Source organism: Ambystoma mexicanum, chromosome 13, assembly GCF_040938575.1.
Source record: "Ambystoma mexicanum isolate Mex_15411 chromosome 13, UKY_AmexF1_1, whole genome shotgun sequence".
NCBI classification, from domain to species: Eukaryota; Metazoa; Chordata; class Amphibia; order Caudata; family Ambystomatidae; genus Ambystoma; species Ambystoma mexicanum.
Window position 1 is genome coordinate 492,159,670 of NC_090938.1, and position 21,437 is coordinate 492,181,106.

At 48.2% G+C, this 21,437-nt stretch overlaps 1 protein-coding gene across 3 annotated transcripts in view; it reads right to left on the bottom strand.

The window, feature by feature from the left end:
* The window catches only part of TLK2 (tousled like kinase 2), a 2,257,819-nt gene that overhangs the window by 1,878,094 nt on the left and 358,288 nt on the right, over nt 1-21,437 (bottom strand). The gene's annotated exons all lie outside the window — the stretch shown is intronic.

Sequence of the window (21,437 nt, forward strand, 5' to 3'; positions counted from 1 at the left end):
GAAAGGGCTGAGAACCAAACCTTGGGGCATGTCGTAATCCAAGGGGAGGGTGGATGCAGTATGACCGCCCCAGGAGACAGCAAAAGAGCAGGAGGAGAGGTAAAGGGAGAGCCAGTTGAGAACAGAGCCTTTGAAACCAAAGGAAGAAAGAGTGTCGGAGAAGTAAGGGGTGATCGACAGTGTTGAAGGCAGCAGAGAGGTCGAGGAGGATGAGGACAGAGGATTATTTAGAGTATCGAGCAGAGAGGAGGGAGTTGAGAACATAAGTGAGAGCAATTTCAGGGGAGTGTTTAGGTCGGAAGCCAGATTGATAGGGGGGAAGGAGGGAAAGGTTAGTGACAAAGGCTGAGAGCTGGGAGTAGGCTAGGCGTGCAAGTGATTTAGAGAGGAATGGGAGTAAATAGATTGGACAGAAGTTTGAGGTAAGAAAGGGATCGGCAGAAGGTTTCATCAGAATAGGTATAATAGTGGCATGCTTAAATCCGGAGGGGAAAGTAGCTGAGGAGAGACAGATGTTGAAGAAGGAGGTTAAGTAAGGAATGAGAAGAGGGTAGATCTTCGGGATAAGGAGGGTGGGGAGAGGGTTGGTGGGGCCGACATAGGATGAGCTTTGGACAGGAGGAGGGACACGTCAGAAGGGGAGACAGGCGAGAATTCAGACATGCAAACTGAAGGGGAGCGGGGGGGACGGGAACGGTGGTGAGTAGGAAGGAGAGCTGTTCATGTTTTGACGAGGAGAAAGAATCTTGAAGAAGAATTCAGCAAAGTCAGAAGGATAGAGGGAGGATATGGCTGAGGGGTCAGGGGTGGACGGGGAGAGAAGACGAGAGAGGGTTTGAAAGATACGGCGAGGGTGAGAGGCTTGGAAATGGAGAAGGTTAGAATAGTAGAACGCTTAGCAGAGCTGAGGCAGGAGTCATAAAGAGAGTGGTAAAAGAAATAGGAGGTTTTGTTGGATAGTGGGGGAAATTTGAGCCAGAGTTGCTCGAGGCGACAGAGGAGACGACGCATGGAGAGAAGTTGATGGGAAAGCCATGGTTGCGAGGGTTTGCGAGTAGGACGGAAGGAAGAGAGGGGGTAAAGTAGATCTAGAGCGGAGGAGATGGAGGAGGAAAGAGTGGATAGAACATCATTGGCCGAGAGAAAAGAGAAATCCGGGAGAGGAGGAAGAGAGGAAGAGCAAGTGTTGAAAAAGAGAGAAGGACTAAAGTCGCGAAGGTCACTTTGAGAGAAAGAAGTAGGGGAGGGTACAGGAGCAGAAGAAGGGAGAAGGGGAGTAAGGGAGAAGGAGAGTAAAGCATGGTCAGAGAGATAGTTGGGTAGTATAGAGACGGTAGAAGAGGGGTAGGTTGAGTTAAAGCTAAGATCAAGAGTAGAGCAAGAAGAGCGAGTAGGAGAAGAAGGGAGAGGAGAGGAGGTAGGAGTCGAGGACTGAGAGAAGAGAGGAAGATTGAGGGGGAGTAGGGAGGTGAAGATTGAAGTCGCCAAGTACAGTGAGAGGAGAGGGGGAGGGAGAGATAAGAGAGGAGGTGGTCGAGGTCTTTGTAAAAGGAGGAAAGGGGGCCAGGAAGTAGGTAGATGATTAGAAAGGAGATGGGGTGAGGGGAAGTAAAGGATTTGTATAGGTATTCGAAGGTAGGGAAGGCAGGAAGAGGCAGTGAGGAGGTAGAAGAAAGGTATTTAGTGTGGAAGAGGAGACCAATGCCACTGCCACGACCAGAGGAACGAGAGATCTGAGAGGAGGAGGAAGAGGAGGTGGTGAGAGAAGCAGGGACAGTAGAGTTGTGAAGGGGGATATAGGTTTCAGTTAGAGATAGGAAATGAAGGTTAAGACGAAAGAATATGTCCAAGATGGCTGCGGTCTTATTGCAGAGGGATCTGGCGTTCCAGAGAGCAATGTTGATGAGGCTGCAGGGTTGGACAATAGGGGGGTAGATCAGGTTAGGACAAAGAGGAAGGGTTGGCATGGGGTGGGAAGAGTGGGGGAGGGTATTGAGGTAGGGAATGGACATGAGGAAAAGGGGGATGGAAAGTAGGAGAGGGAGGGGGCAGGGGAAAGGGGGTGGGAGGAGGGGGAAGAGTAATGAGGACGGGGAGAGAGGAGTCTGACAATACACATAACAGAGGGGAGGAGAGAGTGCTGTGATGAAGAGGGAGTAAAAGGGAAAAAGGGGGACGGTGTATAAGAAGAAAGAGTTAAAGAGAGAAGGAAGGCGTCAATGGGGAGATAAAGCAATCTGGGCCAGGGTAAGCGAACCTCAGATCAGAGGGCTCGGGTGGGTGAGGGGGGTTGTGGGGAAATAAGAGAACTAGAGGTGGTGGGTTAGCAGTCAGGAGAGCATAAGTAGAAGCAAGCAGATCGCTGTTTAGAAAGGGCCAATGGTAGCAGATGGCCAATGGGGGATGAAGAATCCTGGAGGTGGCTGGGAAGTCCGCAGATGGGAAGGGCCAGGTGGTGACTGGCGGGCCACAGAAATAAAATGGGAATTAGGTAGTAGCAGGAGGTCCACAGTTCAGAAAGTCCCAGGTGGTAGTAGGCGGTCCAATGGAGATGAGGAATCCAGTAGGTGGTAGGAAGGCCAGCAGATAGGAAGGGCCAGGTGGTGACAGGCTGACCATAGAAATAGAATGGGCTTAGGTGGTAGCAGGAGGTCCACAGTTCAGACAGTCGGATGGTAGCAGGCGGTCCGTGGTAGATGAAGAACCTGGAGGTAGGGGTCCACGGGTGGCTGCAGGTGGACCACAGTTCTGAAAGTCCCAGATGGTAGCAGCCAGTATGTGGTAGATGAAGAGCCTTGGGGGAAGCGGGGGTCCAGCAGACAGGAAGGGTGCAGGTGATAACAGACGGGCCACTAGGCCGAGGGACCACGTGGTAGCAGATGGTCCGTAGGTGGTAGAAGTGGAAGCAGTAGGACCACCGTTCAAAGGGTCTCAGGAGGTAATAGGTGGTCTGAGGTATGTGCAGAATCCAGTAGAGGGTCAACAAACTGGAAGGGACCAGGGGAAGGCTGTTATACTACTGACCCAAGGGGCTCAGTAGTGGTGGGCAGTTCGTGGTGAGCAAGGGCCCTAGTGGAGGCAGGGGTAAGCAGTTGGGGAGGGTTCAAGAGGAAGCAGATGGGTGGAAGTACAAGGAGCCCCGAGGCAGCAGGGGTTTGTGGCTAACTGCCACTCGTCAGGGGATAAGTGATGAGAGGAGCCAGCGATAATGTCTCCGCGAGGCTGGTGATGAGGAGACAGGTGCTGGCAGGGGAGGACTCAGTGGAGGAGAGAGGCCAGTTGCAGTGAAGGGGCAGCAGACACAGCATCCCGTGGTAACGAGGTAAGGAGCAGGAGCTGGAGAAGGCACAGCCGAAGTGCCTTAAGAGTGCAGAGGGGCTGAACAGAGAGGAGGATCCAGGAGAAAGTGGAGCTGAACTGAGTCACGTCGTTTGAAGGCGTGAAGCATGCAGAGGAACAGTCCTCCCAATGAGGCACAGTAGCCAGAGTCCGTTCGGTGGGAGTAGCAGGAGCAGGGAGAGGACAGTAGAAGCCACCCACAGATGGAGAGCAGCTCCCTCAGCCGTCCGAAATGCCACACAAACGCAGAGGGCCGGTGCCGAATGGAAAGACAAGGTCAACGCGGCTGCCCGCAGACATGAGAGGGAGTGGAGACGAGTCAAAGGCAGCTGTCGGAGGTCTAGCGCACCCTACAAGTGAAAGGCGGGAGGAGGAGTATCCAGTGCCAGTAGAGGAGGACCCAATGGAGTCGAGGGCCCACAGAGGACGGGGCAACGAACACAGCAGCCAAGGTCCACAGGCGTGCCCAGCAGGGTTGAAGCAGGAAGGCTACAGCGTCCCACTGACAGAGAGAAAGCGGGTCAGGTCCGGAGCAGCAGGCATAGGACCCGCGTGCCCATGTGTGATGGAAGCGGGAAGGGTTTTGAGACGGGTTGACGCTCGGATTAGGAGGTAAACTTTACCAGTTTGGGGTGAGTGCTTTCAGATGTACCCCGTGACTGTAGAGCGATTAAAAATGCCCCCGGTGCAGGTTCCGATAGCCACAAAAAGAGTGTCCATGAAACAATATTGAATACCCGGAGGGCAGAAGGAGATTTCAGAAACTATTACTATTAAAGGGTATGTAGAAGCCAGTGTTTTTCACCCAGTGACCACTGTTAGGCAGAAACCTGTGCAGTTCCCTTAGGGACCACTGCAAAAGATTTAAGACTACAGGTGTTGGCAGTAAACCCACTTGGTAGCAGTCTGTACCACCCAGATTTACCTGGTAGCTGTGGCTGAGCAGTCAGACTTCCCTCAAGAAGAGTTAGGCAGTATGCAAAGTATACACAATAGGCACTCAGGTACAATAATACAAGCAAACACTGACCAGAGCTTTGGTATCAAAGTACATAATTATTTATTTAAAAACACACGGTTTGAAACACTCCAGCACTCTTATTGTAAAATATTCTAAACACTGTTACTATTATAATATATACACCCCTTTTTCCTTATCAGATAAGTCACTGTAAAACACCACTTATTTTCATACAGAGGTGAGCGCTTAACTAGATGGCACTCCAATAAGTTTGTGAGAAAGGGAGGGAAAAAGACAGAATATGGAAAGGTACACCACTCTAAGATTCAGGAACACCGTTAGCAAGGCAGAAGAGCAAAAGTCGCTGGTGAGCCAAAGTCCAAAGGCTGGGCCCACTCTTAGAGAGAGCAGAGCACAAATACGCCCAAGATCACACAGTTACACTAGGCTTAGAAAGTCTTGCAGAGGGTTCAAAGAGAGTTTAGAGAGGCTTAGGAAAGTTTAGCCATGGTGTCCCAGGCTAACCCAGGTTCGAAAGCTTGGGGCTAAATCTACCCCGTACAGTCGGTAGCAAGGGAAGCCAGACGGGACACGGTACCTTAAGTGGGAAGGATACTCCAGCAGTGGCAGTTGTTCCTGGTAGTGGGTGCAAGTTGCGTCGTCCTCCAGGGGAAGAGAAGATCTCGTCTTGGAGGAAAGATGAAGGTCGTTGCACTACCAGGGAAGAAACCAGCCGTGGAGTATTCCGGTTAAAGGTGGTACCTTTGTTTTGCGGTCGTGGTAAAACGTGGTATCCCGGTTGCCGGGGTGCTTGGCACGGGCAAGGCAGCCACGAGGTACGTCGGGAAGACGAAAAGATGGTGAAACTGGTTATCTCCCCCAGTCAAAGGAAGAAGACTCTCCGGCGGGAGATCTCCTCTGTCATTGGAAAAAGTGGTGAGGCGGTCCAGCAGGGCTCCACCGGTGGTGGTGTCGTGGCAGGTCGGCTCAGCTTCTCCCTCTTTGGATTCTTAGGTCCTGTGGCGACTTCTGAAGTTCCAGTCCCCAAAGCCCTGCTTTTATGCAGCAAACCCCCATTCACTCAGCCTAGCTGTCACTCAAACATGTTAAGTGGTGAGCCGGCCGGCTCACCACTTGGGCCAATCAGGATGGAGGGCGACTTGAGTTGCCTAGGCAACTCAGTCCAGGGTGCCTAAATTCCCCTCCACCCCTCCTAAGTACCCCAGACAGAGTGGCACCACTTTGGAGGGCTTCTGTGGAGAAGCCTGCCCAAAAGTGGAACAAAGGGCTCGACTTGGGTTGGAGTCACAGAAGAGAACACAAACGCCATTTTAGAATCAAGTTTTGGCAAAAAATACTAACCGGAGAATTAATATTAATTAAATAAACCGGCGGTATGTTCGAGCCTACCGTAAATAATGAAATAAAGATAGTAGCCTAAAACAATGGGAAATCCCATAGGAAAATATTTGTGGTTGAATATAAAAAGTAGTATCCACTGCCACCAGCCAAAACTATCAGGGGGGACGGAGACGTGCCCCCTCGACTAACAGACCCTGGGGCAATCGAATTGCCCCAGCCAGTACGTCCACAATATGATGGTTTGTACTGGTTCTGTTCAGAATTTGAGACTAGTAAAGTCAATGGTGACTTTACATGCCCTGGAAGACAGTAGTCAGTCCCAGGGTATGGAGTCTATACTGGGGGGTCACTATGACACCCCTTGTGTCACTGCACTGCGGGTGCTGTGTAACACACATCACAAAAACACATGAAGCCCTATGGGGTAAAAGACTCCATAGCCCATTAAACACATCTAGATCCAAAGAAACACACTCAAATCATGTTCAAGAGTGAGGGTAAAAGAGTCTCACTCTTGGCAGGAGAAAAAAATAAACCCCAAAAATCCAGCAAAGCTGCTGGGGGACTCACTAGGTTAGGAAATTCAGCCTAAACAGAGAATTCTCCCTAACAACCACGTCTTGGAACAATCCGATCTGGCCGATTAAGAAGCCGATGGGAGCTACAGGATGACTGTTGATTATCGCGAGTTGAATAAACACACTCCTCCACTAATACTGGCAGTCCCTGATGCATTGACTTTGAAAATGTACAGAAATTTGAGGGAACATGGTATGCAGTGGGTAATGCCTTCTTTATCGTACCGAATGCTGACGAAGGTCAGGAGCAGTTTTCATTTTCTTGGAATGGGAGGCAGTATACGTTTCAACGTTTACAAAACGGGCAATATGCATAGTCCAACAATCTGGCACCGGCTGGTGGCAGAACATTTGGACAAAATCCTGTGTAAGCCGGATGTGCAAATCGTACACTACATTGACGATATATTGATCCAAGGGAAAGAGGAACATAGTGTGCAAGTGCACCTAGATTTTATCATGGAAGGTTTGCGGAAGGAAGGGTGGGAAATTAATTAGACTAAAACCCAAGGTCCGGCAGAGAACTGTGATTTTTCTAGGGATTCAATGGCATAATGGACATTGCAAAATTGTGCCAAAAGCTAAACAGAAGATGCTCGAGTTTTTAACTCTGAGGACTAAAAAACAAGCCCATTCATTGGGCTGTTTGGGTTTCTGAGACAACATATACTACAATTGGGGCAGATTTTGGCGAGCCCTTTACAAAGTAACACGCAAGAAATTAAATTTTGAATGGGGTGTGGAACAAGATAGGGCGTTCCAATTAGCCAAAGACATTATTCAGAAAGTACTTGATTTGGGGCCTTTGAGGGACGGAGAGGTGGAACTAAACATATGCGTACAAGATGCCAATTCCAACTGGAGTTTGTGGCAAAAACAGAACAGGAAGCGGGTGCCTTTAGGGTTTTGGAGTAGGAAGTTGCCTGAAGCTGGTGACAAATGTACACCATTTGAGAAACAATTGTTAGCCTGTTATTGGGCACTTGTGGATACCGAACAGATGGCGGTGGGTCATGATATCTTGATCTGACCGGAGATACCAATCATGCAATGGGTACTAAGCTCCCCAAAACACAGTGAATTGGGCATGCAGAAGAGACTAGCATCATCAAATGGAAATGGTACATTCAAGATCGTGCTAAAACAGGAAAGGGGGGAGTAGCAAAATTACAGGAGCAAGTGGCTTGGGTTCCGTTAGTAGATCTGGAAACAGAGGGAGAGATGACAAATTATTAATCTCCAGTCAAGTGGGGTATCCTGTATGCAGAGTTATCAAGTGAACAAGCTGAACATGCTTGGTTTACTGATTGTTCAGCCAAATATGTGGGAGTAGAGCGGCACTGGAAAGCTGTAGCCTACAATCCCAGATTGAAAAAGGTGTTAAATATCCCTGGCAAAGTGAAGAGTAGTCAATTGCAGAATTGTATGCCGTATACCAAGCTTTGAAACCGGAAACACCCAGGAGTTGTTACATTTATACGGATTCATGGTCCATTGCGAATGGGTTGGTGGTATGGCTACCTACTTGGCAGAAGATTCATGCTAAAGAAGTATGGGGAAAGAATTGTGGTGAGAAATTGCTGAGATGCTAATGCATACTACAGTAACTGTATATCACGTAGATGCACATTGTGCAACAGATTCATTAGAACAGTGGTTCAATTCTGTTGCAGACAAACATGCAAATATTTCGATCATGGACGCGGGGGCTGATGAAGATGATTTGCAGGGGATTGCTAATTGGGCCCACCAGAAGAGTGGACATCTCGGAAAGAAGGCTACTATCAAGTTGGCACAAGACAGGGGAATCAGCATTCCGTTAGCTTGTGAAAACGATCACTCTACAATGTCCTATGTGTCAACATCAGAAGCAAAGACCTATTCCACATATAATTCACAGCACATTAAAACGGGGTACATTGCCTGGACAGATTTGGCAGATCGATTATAAACGGTACCATGCCCATTAGCAGAAGATGCCAATATGCGTGTACCATTGTGGACACATATTCCGGTTACTTTGTGTATTGCCATGTAAAAGAGTCACTCAATTGAACACAATTAAATTGATAGATCAAGTGGCTGTATATTATGGCATTCCCTTACAAATTCAAAGTGACAATGCTTCCCACTTCAAGGGAAAGTTGGTGTTCGACTATTGTCAAGAGAAGGGAATCAAATGGATATTTCATATCCCCCATCACCCTGAGGCTTCATGGCCAATTGAGATAATTAATGGATTGTTGAAAGCCCAATTGCGCAAAACTGGTAAGGGTACATTGAAGGGGTGGCGAGAACGTGTGCTAGATGCAGTTCAGGTACTTAACAACCGTCCCATTGCGAATGGTGGGACTCCCTTGATGCGCATGTTGACACCAGCCTTACAATCCAGACCCAATAACGCGATGGAAACTCTGTTATATTGGGAAATGTCTCCTGGAGCATTAGCTCCTTATTGTTGTGGCTAAGTAGAACATGGAATGTGGGCAAGAGAACCCTGAAGAATGGAATGGAGAATGTAGGGATGGTGAGAAGGCAGTTAAGGTTAGACATTAAGGGGGCAATTCATGGATCATTTGCGCCTAAAAAAACGGGATTTGTGCCCCATTCTGCCTGCAAATCCCCAATTGTTAAACAGGGATTTGCGGGCAGAATGGCGCACAAATCCTGTTTTTTTCGGCGCAAAGAATCCATGAATCAGGGCATAAAAGAAGTAAGACCAACTTAATGTCTCAGAGTCATCTTTGATGTTATGGATTATATATATGGAATTTGGGTCACAGCAACTGGCGACGAGGAGATGGCCGACCCGCGCATCTGACAAAAAAAAAAAAAGGAGGAGGAATACTGGCCAAGGAGGGGGCCGGAAAAAGGAACCAATGATGAGCCTACGGAGGTGGCTCAAAGGGCAATAATGAGTCTATGGAGGTGGCCAGAAAAGATTTATAGAAAAGAGTGCCCAAGGAGGGAGCCAAAGAAAAGATTGCCCAGGAGGGAGCCAAAGAGACCTATGGAGGAGGTCGCAAAAGAGACATGCAAGATAAAGAAAAACAGCCTGAGGAGGTGACTGATTGAAAATTAGGGAAAGGACAAGTGGATTGAGTGTCCTGAGGAGATCATCGTGAAAAAGGATAGAGTGACCTGAGGAGGAGGAGGTTGTACACAAAAAAAAAGAAAAATAAATGACACAAACACGGAGGAAGCAAAACAAAGGTAACGCGTGGAAAAATGAAAATTACATCAGTAAAGAGAGAAACTGCAGCAATTATGAAGACTGTAAGATGCGGTGCACATGGAATCCCATAAAATAAACAAACTTAAAGGAAACGTACACACGTTACACTGCGCTATATTTATGGGACTTTCATGACTTTCTACTGCAGCATATGCGTTTATGCATATTGCTAGTACGCTGCTGCGCAGCCATCGGTTATGAACATTTAAAGCTGTCATTTTAGTAATTAACACAATCAGTGGCAACAGGTGTATTCATTTATGAAGAGAGGCGCTGTGCCAGAAAAGCATTTTTCAAAATAAGATTTCGAAGTACTTGGATAGGCTGAGGGAAGAACTGATTTTGAATAGCGCTTGTGTGCGTGTCCTACTTCTATTTGTGTGATGTTTCTAACAATATGTGGTGTTTTTTTACTGTTCTATCTGCTAGCCACCTGAACCACGTGAAACTTCCTGCAGGAACCAACCTATTCATATATTCCTGCTAATATTTCAGGTGGTCCTTGTACCTTGTCAAGCCTTGGCTTGATGATGTTCCCATTACGTCCTGCTGTTTGGCGGTCTACGGGACCCACCTCTTATACCGCTTTATCACCAGCTTGTAATTCTGACGTCCATTTGCTCTCTGAGGCTGAAGTATTAGCGTTAGCTATTTCCTTAGTTGGGATTTGGGACCTGGCAGCTGGGGGTTATAAAACCATGATTAAATTACACTGCTTGGTGGTTAAGGGGCTTAATGAGACTTTGCAGGCTTTGACTGAGCTATTAAATAATAAGAACATTAGGAAAGCTATTTTGCAAAATAGGGCTGCAATTGATTATCTATTTTTGAAACATAATTTAGGATAGAACACGGTAGAAGGGATGTTTTGTTTTGACTTGGAAGACTATTCCCGTTCAATTGAGGATCATATTAATGAGTTGAAAGATCTAGTTGCTCGAGTGACACGGGATTGGTGGGGTAAAATGTAATCCTGGATTCCTGAAGCGTTGCGTTCAGCTTTAATTTGGATTTTGATGTCTTTGCTGTTTTGGTTTGTTGTTGTTGTGTTGTTGTTGTATATCGTGTATTCCCAATTTATGGCATTTGTTTTGCAGGTTCTGGGAACATCCTTTCCACCCATTGGGTTATGGTAATTGATTATCCAAGGGCTGGAGTGTAGTGCGTGTGTGAAAATGAGCCAAAAATTATGGAGCTGATGCAGGCCATCTTGGACAGTCACTTCCATGCACCGCAATGAAACAATAAGGAAAGCCTTTGTTTTCGCAGTCTTATTATTATTATTATTATTTATTCAGATTTGTAGAGCGTGCAGCAGCCCGGAGGCATTGTGGCGCTTGTTACAGACAGAAAGCTTGGTTCCAGGCAAGGGACAGAGGACAACAAATTCAGTTACATGCATATAGTTTTACATAGAATCTGTTCCAGGGGTAAGAACGTACAGAGGGTCAGATAAAAAGGGAAGTTTTGATTTTTTTCCGCAAGGCAAGGAGAGAGTTTTCTGCTTTGATCTCAGGCGGTAGAGCATTCCATATCTTAGCAGCTATGTAGGGGAAGCTCAGCCCTCCAGCTTTGGCTCTGTTGATGCGTGGAATGTGTAGTTGGTTGGCGTAGTAAGTCCTGGTGGGTCGTGTTGAGATGGATTTAGTTATAGTCTCTGCAGGTATGATGGTGCTGTGAGGTTAAGGCATTTGTGGGTGAGAGTGAGGATTTTAAATGTGATGCGCTCTTGAACTGGGAGCCAGTGAGCTTCCTGTCTGGCAAGGGAGATGTGTTCCCTTTTGGGAAGGCTCAGGCAGCTCTGAGGGCATTGTTTTGCGTGACTTGGAGTCAGTTAATGTTTTTTTGTGGATGTGCCTGCTAGGAGGGCGTTGCAGTAGTCTAGTTTTGCGCCAATGGTGGCTCTGGCTAGGCAGTTTGGCTTCGATAGGTATGGTTTAATTGCGTTGATGAGTTTGGTGGCGTGGGCTGAGGCGAAAGTGATGGCGCTAACCTGTCTGGTCATAGATAGTGTTGAGTCTATGTAAACACCTAGAATCTTGACAGAAGTGGCGACAGTGATGGTCGTCTTGTCAATGGTGAAGTTGGAGTACAATTTGTCTAGTTTGACTAGTGTGGCTTTTTGACCTAATATGATGATTTCGGTCTTTTCTCCACTGAGGCAGAGGCCATTGGCTGCCATCCATGCTTGAATGGTGGTGTATATATCCAGGGAAGAGCATGGGCGTCCTTGTTGTAAGAGCCGGTGAGAGGTACGAGTACCTGAGTATCGTCGGCGTAATTGATATATGTAATACCGAGGGCATCAAGCTTGTCGAAGAGGGGCTTTGTAAAGAAGTTGTATAATGTGGGTGCTGTGCAGGAGCCTTGTGGGACTCCGCAGTGTATGGTGGTGGGGGCAGCGTTGGCTATGTTGGAGCATACTTTCATTGCCCTGCCTTCCAGGAAGGAGGTGATCCGTAGCGCTTCTTCCTTTGAGAAGTTGGCTGATTGGGTGAAGTGTGAGGTGAGTGTTTTATGATCAACCAAATTAAAAGCTGCTGATAGGTCAAGGAGTAGTAAAAGGGCTGGCTTCCCTTTGTCCATGATTTGGGTGATCTGTTTTTTTAGGTCCACTTAGGCAGTTTATGTACCGTGAACTTTGCGGAAGCCTGATTGTCTAGTCCCGAGAATGGAGTGAGACTCAAGGAATTGTTGAATTTGGCAGTGGGCTGCTTTATCCAAGATCTTGAGGAGGAACGGCACAGTGGTTATGGGACGATAATTTTTGGGCTGTGTTGGGTCTAATGTAGGCTTTTTCAGAAGGGGGCGTGGGAGCTTGGGAGAACAGATGTCCCCTTTGCACATGGATGGTTTAAGGTTTTTGAGGAGGCTGATGACTTCGGGTTCAGTGATGTCTCTAAAAGTGAAGAGAGGTTTGGTAGTGATAGGTGTGGGGGAGGTGGGGTCGGCATGGTGGAGATCAGCATGGTGAGGTAGAGCTTTGTAGTGGTCCTTAAGTTTTTTTGGAGAAGTTCAATTTTATTGAGCATGGCAGATTGGATACTGGCACACCATGCTTCATCTTTGATGATCTCATCTGGAGTGTTTGGGGGAGAGATGAGTTCATTGAAGATGGCGAAGATTTCCTTAGATTGTGAGTTGGCATTGGCGATTCGGACATTGAAGGAGTTAGCTTTGGCTTTAGTAATAGCTTCTTTATACTCACGGGAGATGAGGTTAAAGTGATTCTTAGTGTTGTCGCTGGGGTCGGTTTGCCAGCTTTTTTGAGCCTCCCTTTTAAGGGAGCGTAATGATTGTAGTTCTTCAGTGAATCAGGAATTTTTTTGTAGCGACTTTTTTTCCTTCTTGCATTCAAGTGGTGCTATGGAGTTGATGGCTGTAGAGAGGGTATCTTTGTATATGTCTGCTAAGGTGTTCGGATTATTGGAGAAAGGTGGGGCTAGTGCTGGGATGTTGAGGTAAGGTTGTTGGTTGTCCAGTCTGAGTTTTTTGGAGCTTCTTACTTGAGCAGCGGGGGCTGGTGTGAGGATTTTTGGCGTGGAGGAAAAGGGCAGGGTGAACTCAATACAGTTGTGGTCGGTCCATGGCAAGGCTGTGTTGGCTGTGGTGGTGAAACAATTATGGTCTGCAACCCAATCAAGGGTGTGGCCTTTGGAATGAGAGAAGCTTGAGACTTTTTGTGTGAATCCTAGGTCAGTGAGCTCTTTAGTGAGGGAGGTGGCGGCTTTGTCCCTGGAGTCATTATATCCTAAATTAAGGTCTCCAAGAAGAAGGGTCTTAGTAGAGCCTTTGATGTTATCTCTAAGTAGGTGTGTGAGGTGCCCCTGGAAGACTGATGGGAGGACAGGGGGGCAATATAGAATGTGTATGTTAGTGGTGTTATTGAGGGACAGAGCAAGCTTAACGGATAAGATGTCGGAGTTGCTATCCCAGGCATGACTAACGGGTCTGATGGCGAGGGTTTCTTTAAAGATGAGGGCTGCTACTCCTCCTATGCACTCTGGTCCATCTTGTCTGAAAATGGGGTAGTCAGGGGGGAGTGTGAGAGCGATCGCATGGCCGGATGCTTCATGTAGCCATGTTTCTGTGATGGCCAATAAGTCGAGGTTTTGGTTGGAAATTAGGTTGTGTATTTGTAGGGTGTGTGCTGAAAGTGAGTGAACATTGAGGGCACATTTAAGGTGTGGAGAGGGTGCAGAATTGAGCTTGATGCTAGCATGGATGTGGCCTGTATTAGGCGTAGTGTGTGTTGTGGGTGTGCATTTTTGTGCGTGAGTGTGTATGAGGTGTGTGGTGCGATAGAGAGGGGAGCGGGAGCCTAGGCGGAGATTACGGTGAGATGTGAACATGGGAGAGTAAATGAGATCTAATGGTTGAGTTCTGCTCTAAGTCTGGAGCATCTGGTGAATGGTGAGCATGAGGTAGCTATGTGTGGGCTTAGAGGTTGTTGGGTGGTGATGAGGATGGACATGTTAGCGTGAAAGTGGGGAGCGGGAGTGGAATGGTGCAGTGGTGTAAGGAGAGTTTGTGCATATAACGAAGTGGAGGTGGACGGCTAAAGTGAGTAGGAGAGCAAATGCTGTGGTGATGGGGGTGGAGCGACTGGTGAGTATCTTCCGGGCGAGCTTACTTGTGAGATTGGGCAGCATGGCGTGGGTGGGAAGGCAGAGGCCAGGTGTCTCAGCAGGCTGCAATTAACACGGTGGGCAGGCCGCAGTGAGCAGGTATCACTATGGTCTAACTATTACACATAGAGAGCAGGCTGAGTGGGCAAAATAACCAAATAGTGGGCACAGTAACCAGAGTATCAATGCAGGCTGAGGGGCAGCATTGGGCAAATCAGAATTGCAGGCTGAGGGCAGCATTGGGCAAATTAACATTGCAGGCTGAGGGGCAGCAGTGACCAAAATAATATTGCATGCGGTTTGCATGGTGAGTAAAATGCAAGGGGCGGGTATCAAAGCAGACTGTAATTATACATTGAGAGCTGCAGTAATGTGCGAAAAGTCATTACCTGTTGCTGTGAGACAAACAATTTTTTCTTGGAGTCCGGCAGCTTTCAGTGTCAGGACAAGAAGTAGAGTGATCAGGGGATATGAGATATCAATGGTAGAGAACGCGCGCAAGCAAGGAAACATGTATTTCTGCAGCGTAGGCAAGGTCAAATTAATGTAACTGTGGAGAATAGTTGTATTGTTCGCAGAAGGACAAGCCAGAAAGGGAGTCGGAGCGCGCTGCAGGTGCAGTGATAAGGGGTACTGGGAACGAAAACAAGTAGAGAAGTTGGGTTTTTTTCCGCTTCTACCTGGAATATTCCACTCTTTGCTCTTCATGCTTATTGTCTGCTGTTCGGCCGAGGGCAGTTTAGTAACCCATGAGGGGTGGGGATCGAAAGTAGCCCCATAAAGAGAAGAGGTGTTCCTCTTGGCCAAGCAGTTAGAATCTGGACCCCAGGTGATGCAGTCTCACTGAGAGGGAGGACGCTCCGCTCCAGACCCCGTTAGCTCGAGTGATCTCTTTGCCTACCTGCTCTGGGACTAAGCAGTGTTGTGGTGGCCGAGATGAAGGTGTCTTCTGCAACTATCCTAACAGTGATGCCTTTGTTCTATGTTTTTGTGTAATTGAATGTGTATGATGAGTGAATAAAGGGCCTATAACGAGCCATTTATATTATCATTATAACAGCGTTTTTTGTGCAATTTGTTGCCTACCTGAGTCCAATGACTTATTTTGCCAGGGTCTGGGGGGCAGTAAGTACAAGGTCTCCCGACATGGTCTAGATCAAGCGAACAGTGTGTAAACCTGCAAAAATCTCAGCAAGTTGAGGAAGGGTCAGGGTCTCCCCTATATCGACCCATTTACTCATGGACTGGCCCAATATAAGCAAGCTACCAGCCCAACACATCCCCTGGCCGAACACATTTTATAGCACTTGTTTTTATAAGGAATTGCAAAAAGTAACAGGATTTGCAGCCAGTTTTAAATATATAACATCTTAGCAACAGTCACTCAACCTGCTGACCTACCCTGGTAGCTTTCGTCTGTAGCACATGTGGTATTAGTATATTTGTTCGGTTATATTTGACCGAATTTGGCAAGTGACATTAGATCGAATAAAACCGATCAAACAGCCTAATACGTGCCAAACATAGGGAGCTGAGGTTTGTTCGGCACGTATTAGTCTTTAGGGATTGCAGGGGTATCCCCTGCTTCCTCAATATTGGAAACGGGGGACCAAAAAAAAGAAAAAAGGACCCTGTGGCGTCGGATCCGACCCGCGTTGGAAGGACGGATCTGAAGCTGCTGGGCTGAAGTGGACCAGACGGCGCAATAACAGGTAAGTGGCGGTTTGGGGGTGGGGGAATGAAACTTTGTTTTCACAAACCCACAAAGCTTAACGCATGCAACATCGTACGACATGATTTTGCATGCGGTCAGTTTTTTTTTCCGAACAGTTTTTTTTGACCGATTTTATTTTCAAGTTAATTATACCCAAACCGCACATCTCTATGAGTCCAATAATGTGTTCAAAATCATTGTATTACCAACAGTGCAGTTTATTTACATGACTTTAAAGTCAACAGTATTTAATCTCCAGCCACACTGACCCTGTGCATACATTCTTTGATGGCGCTTCTCCATAATTGGCACGGTTGCACCGACCCATGGGCACCCTCGCTCATAAAGGAAGAGCCAGCCCACTGTATGGTAATGGTATGGTAATGTTTATTTGTATAGCGCCTATACACAAGGCAAGTGTTAGGTGCTCAAGGAGGGAGGGAACATGGGAGAAAATAAGTCTTTCAGAGCCCTTGAGTTTCTGAACGATAACTGGTCTGCCCAGGCAGAGTAAGTGCATATAATACAATTAACAGTGTAGATAACAACAAATAGGTTGGACGACGATTCTGCAGTTTTTCAAGAGCATAGGTAATACAATTAACAGTGTAGATAACAACAAATAGGTTGGACGACGATTCTGCAGTTTTTCCAAGAGCATAGGGGTGCCACCATGTAGGAAATGAGACAGGGAGGAAAAGATAGAAGATCTTCAAGGCATGGGACGTTCAGATCATGCAAGTGCACAGACGGTGCAGGGGAAGGGGAGGAGGACAAGTGCAAGGGGAGGGGGGAATCCAGATGCGCCCAGTTGATCAGAAACTGGGTAAGTGCTGAGAAGATGCCATTCTCAATGGGTAATTGACCGAGTGTAGTAGCAATTAGGCAAGTGCAGGTCCTGAGGCAAGTGCTGGAGGACTGGCGAGGGTGCCGGGGACCTGTGAGACTCTGAGGTACTCCCGGTGGCCAGTCAGCATGCTGTGTGCGAAAAGGAGGGAAATAGGGATAGAGCGGAGAGAGAGGTCAGCAAGGTAGAGGGAGGGAGAAGGAAGAGAAGAGGAATTTCTTAAGGAGTTTCCGTAACTTAAGGAGAACAGGCTCAGGGCGGCAGGGAGGCTATTCCAGAGGGAGTCCCCTGCTGAGGATAAAGATCTCCCTCCAAATCTCTGCTTACAGAACCGGCTCACTTGCAGAAGGTTGGAGGTAGATGAGTGGAGGGCTCGGGAAGGACCGTATTTAGGAAGACATTGATGAAGATAGTTGGGTCCCAGGCCCCAGAAAACATTGTGGACTTTGCAGAGGGTCTTGAACTTGATCCTTGCAGGCACGGGGAGCCAGTGGATGAGTTTCAGAGCTGGAGAGATGGGGTCCCAGGGCTCGAGGCCAAGCATAAGTCTTGCGGTTCTGTTCTGGATGAGTTGCAGAGGCAGGGAGATTGAGAAAGAGGCTGTTTCAGTAGTCAAGCCTTGAGAGAACCAGGGCTCTGGAGAAAGTGAGCCTCTGGGGGAAGGTGAACAAGGGAAGAGTCCATCTGAGAAGGTGCAGCTCGTAGTTTGACTTTTTAGAGATGTCCGAAATATGAGTGAAGGAGAGAGTGGAGTCAAAGATGACCCCAAGGTTTTTTGCCTCGCATGTGGGTGCGGGTGCAGGTCCTAGGGAGCCCGGCCAGAGTGAGAAAGCGGGAGCAGGAGTCCCAATGCGAACAATCTCAGTCTTACTGGGGTTGAGACAGAGGTCGTTTGCAGCACACCATTCCTGAAATGCGGATAGTTAGTCAGATATGAGCGAGGTAGAGGAGGTGGCTTAGGGTAGCCTAAAAGAGAGTTGCGTGTCATCCGCATAACACTGGAAATTAGAGGTGAAACTGGCAATCTCACGTGCCAGGGCAGCCATGTAGACATTCAAGAAACAGGGGGAAAGGTTAGAGCCCTAGGGGACGCCACAAGTTGAAAGAGCGATAGTGGAGAGAAAGGGCCCAAGTTCCACCTAGGATGGGCGGTCGGACAAGGAGGTTAACCACGTCAGAGTCTGACCAGTGATTCCTAGGGAGTCACGGAGTCATGCGACCAGGAAGTTTTGGTTAACCGTGTCAAGGGCAGAGGAGAGGTCAAGAAGAATGAGGACAGAGGGAGTGTTAGTGTCAGGATTTGACAGCAGGTCTTCACGGGTGTTCAGAAGAGCAGTTTCCGTGCCTCTTGATGCTCTAAAGCCAGACTGATGGTCGTTGAGGCAACCAGCAGATTTGGTGTGGAGGGTGAGCTAGAAGATAGCCAGCTTATCCAGGAGTTGGCCCAGGAAAGGAGAAATAGAGATGGTGCAGTAGTTTGCCGGAATGGAGGGGTCGGCAGAGGGTTTAAGCAGAGGGTGCACAAGGGAGTGCTTTAGAGAAGTTGTGAAAATTCCAGTGGCAAAAGAGATTGCAGAGATCAGCCAAGGCTGGAGCAATAGAGGCAATGTTGTCATTAATGGTTTTGGAGGGGCAGGAAACCACCTGTTTGGACGAGGCCTTCATAGACTGGACTTGTCTGGCAACCTCATCAGCTGTGATGGGCGTGAGAGAAGAGGAGAAGTGGTGGGGGGTGCGCCAAGGGAGGCTCCAGGGGTGCTGGTGTATGATGTGGTGTGGATATGAGAGAGGAAAGGATGTCGTGGGTTTTTGCGGAGAAGTGAGAAGCCAGGGCTGAGCAGAGGTCCTGGGTTGGTGTGACAGAAGGGGAGGCTGCTGCAGGATTGGGCAGTTCCTTACAGACTTTGAAAAGTTTGGCCGTGTTGTTTGATGCGGCAGAGATGCAGGCTTGAATAAAGACTCTTTTCTTGGTGCGGATGCAGAGTAGATCTTGCCTTTGAAGAAGGCGGCAGGCCAGTTTGTCAGAGGGCCGACCTGACGCATTCCATTTCCGTTCAGCTGCCCTACATTTACTTTTAAGGGCAGCCGGATCAGAGTCATACCAAGAGTTGCACTTTTTGGAAGGCTTCAGTCGGACCCTCATGACAGGGGCAAGAATGTGAAGGGTGTTGAGGATAGAGAGATTGAAGTTAGCGAGGGTTGTATAAGGGTGGGAGTCTGCAGTAGGAGTAGGAGGTGGAGAATAGGTGGGGGAAAATGAAGCCGCTGTCACTCTTTTCATGGGGCTTGTGACTTTGAATCCGAGTGGCCGCGCCAGCTGTGCCAATGCAAGGAGAGCTTTAAGTGTGAAAAGAGTGGTCCGTCCAAGAGAGAAAGAGAGAGAGGTAGTGAGAGGGCTAGAGAGAAGAGAGGGATGTCGGTCAAGATGAGAGCATCCAAAGTGTGGCCAGCTATGTGCGTGGAGCCAGAAGGTAAGAGAGGTAATCACACAGGTTGCAGAAAGGTCCTGAGGAGTCAGGAGAGTCCAGATGGATTCTGAGGTCACCCAACAGGAGGAGTTGAGAGGAGGAGGAGAGTACAGAGGAGGCCAGGTCAGTCCATTCCAAGATGAAGAGAGCGGCTTGCCCTGATGGCCGATCGAAGGTGGCCATAAGGAGGGAAGATTTAGGAGAGAGCCTGCAGACTAGGCATTCCAAAGAGGAGTAGGCCTGAGTGGGGATGATGGACACAGGTATCCAATCTGGGAAGATCAATGCCACTCCACCTCCTGACCCCTTGGGCCTGGGTACAGAGAGGATCTTGTATCGTTCAGGGAGGAGTGTGTCAAAGCTTGTGACAGAGCTGTCCTTGAACCAAGTCTCCGTGATGGCGAACACATCAAGATCCATGCGTTCAAGAAGGTTGCGGATGTCGGACGAGTGTTTGACTGCGGAGCGAGGGTTAAGCGTGGCAATATGGAGCAGCTTGCCATCTTTGAAGGTCTTCGTTGAGGGTTTGGGGGGGGGCACATGGGAAAATACGATTTTCAAACAAGCAGCACAATTTTCAGGTAAACAAGCACATTCTAAGCAGCAACAGGCGCAGCTGAAAATGCTTTTTCAAACAAACAGCACACTTTCTAATCAGCAAGGGGGCACAGCTAAATACAATCTTCAAACAAACAGCCAGTTTTGCAGGAGACAGGAAGGGCAGCGAGGCAGCCACTAGATGGTAGAGTGAGGCAAAGTGTGAAGGCAGAAAATAGAGTCGCAGTAGAGCAAGGGGCGATTTCAGGATTGAAGACTTGGGGAGCAGAGCAGAAGAGGTTCTTGTGGATGAGGCAGCCCTTGAACTCACTTGATGGCGTGGTTCGGGTGGAAATAGTCCGGAGGAGTGTTGAGTGGGAATATGCGTTTAGAAGCATGTTGAATAATGATACCAGGGAGTTGAGCTCGGATGCACGGCAGGCACTGACAGGGCCGGACAGGGCCTTAGATGTGGGCCTTTGAGGAAGGGCCGGCTCCCGCCTCCCGGTGCCACTGATTGGCTGAAGAGGGAGAAAGCAACCAATGGTGGGAGAGCAGGCCAGGCAGAAGGCTACCAACAAAGCCCTGAAAGGGTGAAGCCATTTTAGAAGTGGCAATGAAGTAACACGGCCTGCAGATGAAAAACCCTTCTTCTTAGTATCCACGGGCAGAGTTTGTTAGGCAGAAACCTGTGCAGTTCCCTCTGGGACCAATGCAAAAGATTTAGGACTACAGGTGTCTGGCAGTAAACCCACTTGGTAGCAGTCTGTACCACACAGATTCACTTGGTAGCTGTGGCTGAGCAGTCAGACTTCCCTCAAGAAGAGTTAGGCAGTATACAGAGTATTCACAATAGGTCAAGAGAACACAGTAGAACAAGTAAACGCTGACCAGGGCTTGGTGTAAAAGAGATATAATTATTTATTTAAAACCACATCTAGAAAAACACACAGGCACTAATACTAAGCAATTCAAAAACACGGTCACTAAAAGATATACACTCCCTTAAAAGAATATTAGACAAGTCTTAAGTAAAGCCCCACTTATTTTCAGACAGCGGTGAGCGCTTAACGTAGATGGCACTCTAATAGTTTGTTTTAAAAGGGAGAGAAGAACAGATAACAAGTTGAAACAGATCCCAACACTTTTACCAGAAGATAACAAGCGAGGAAGGCAAAGTAAAACCATGAAGTTAGAGTTCAAGAGGCCGGAACCACTTTCAGAGGATCCAAACGAAATGTGTCCAAGGTCACACGGTTGCAGTGCACAAAAGTCTTGTAAAGGTTCAAAAAAGGAGTTGGACCAAGAAAGGGACTAGTTAGAGGGTCAAGGCGGCCAGCCCAGTCCAGAAGGTTAAGGGGTTATTATTACCTTGTAGCAATCTTTAGAAAGGGAGGCCTGGCGGACACGGTACCTTAAAGGGGTGAGAACGCTCCAGCGGGGGCAGTTGTTCCTGGCAGCGGGTGCAAGTCGGTGCTTCGTCTGGGGGAAGAGGAGATCTCGTCGTGGAGGAAGACAGGAGTCCGTTGCACTGCAAGGGAAGAAACCAGCCGCAGAGTTTCTCAGGTACAAGGAGCGGTCCGGTGATTCGCGGTTCAGTGGCGAGTGGCTATCCGGCCGCCGGGGTGCTTGGCACGGGCAGTTCGACCACAAACCGGGCTGGGGTGCTAAGAAAGGAAGGTAAACTGGTTGTGCCCACCAGTCAGGGGAAGAAGCCTCTCCAGCCGGGAGATCTTCTCTGTCGTCGGGAAGTGGTGAGTCGGTTTTG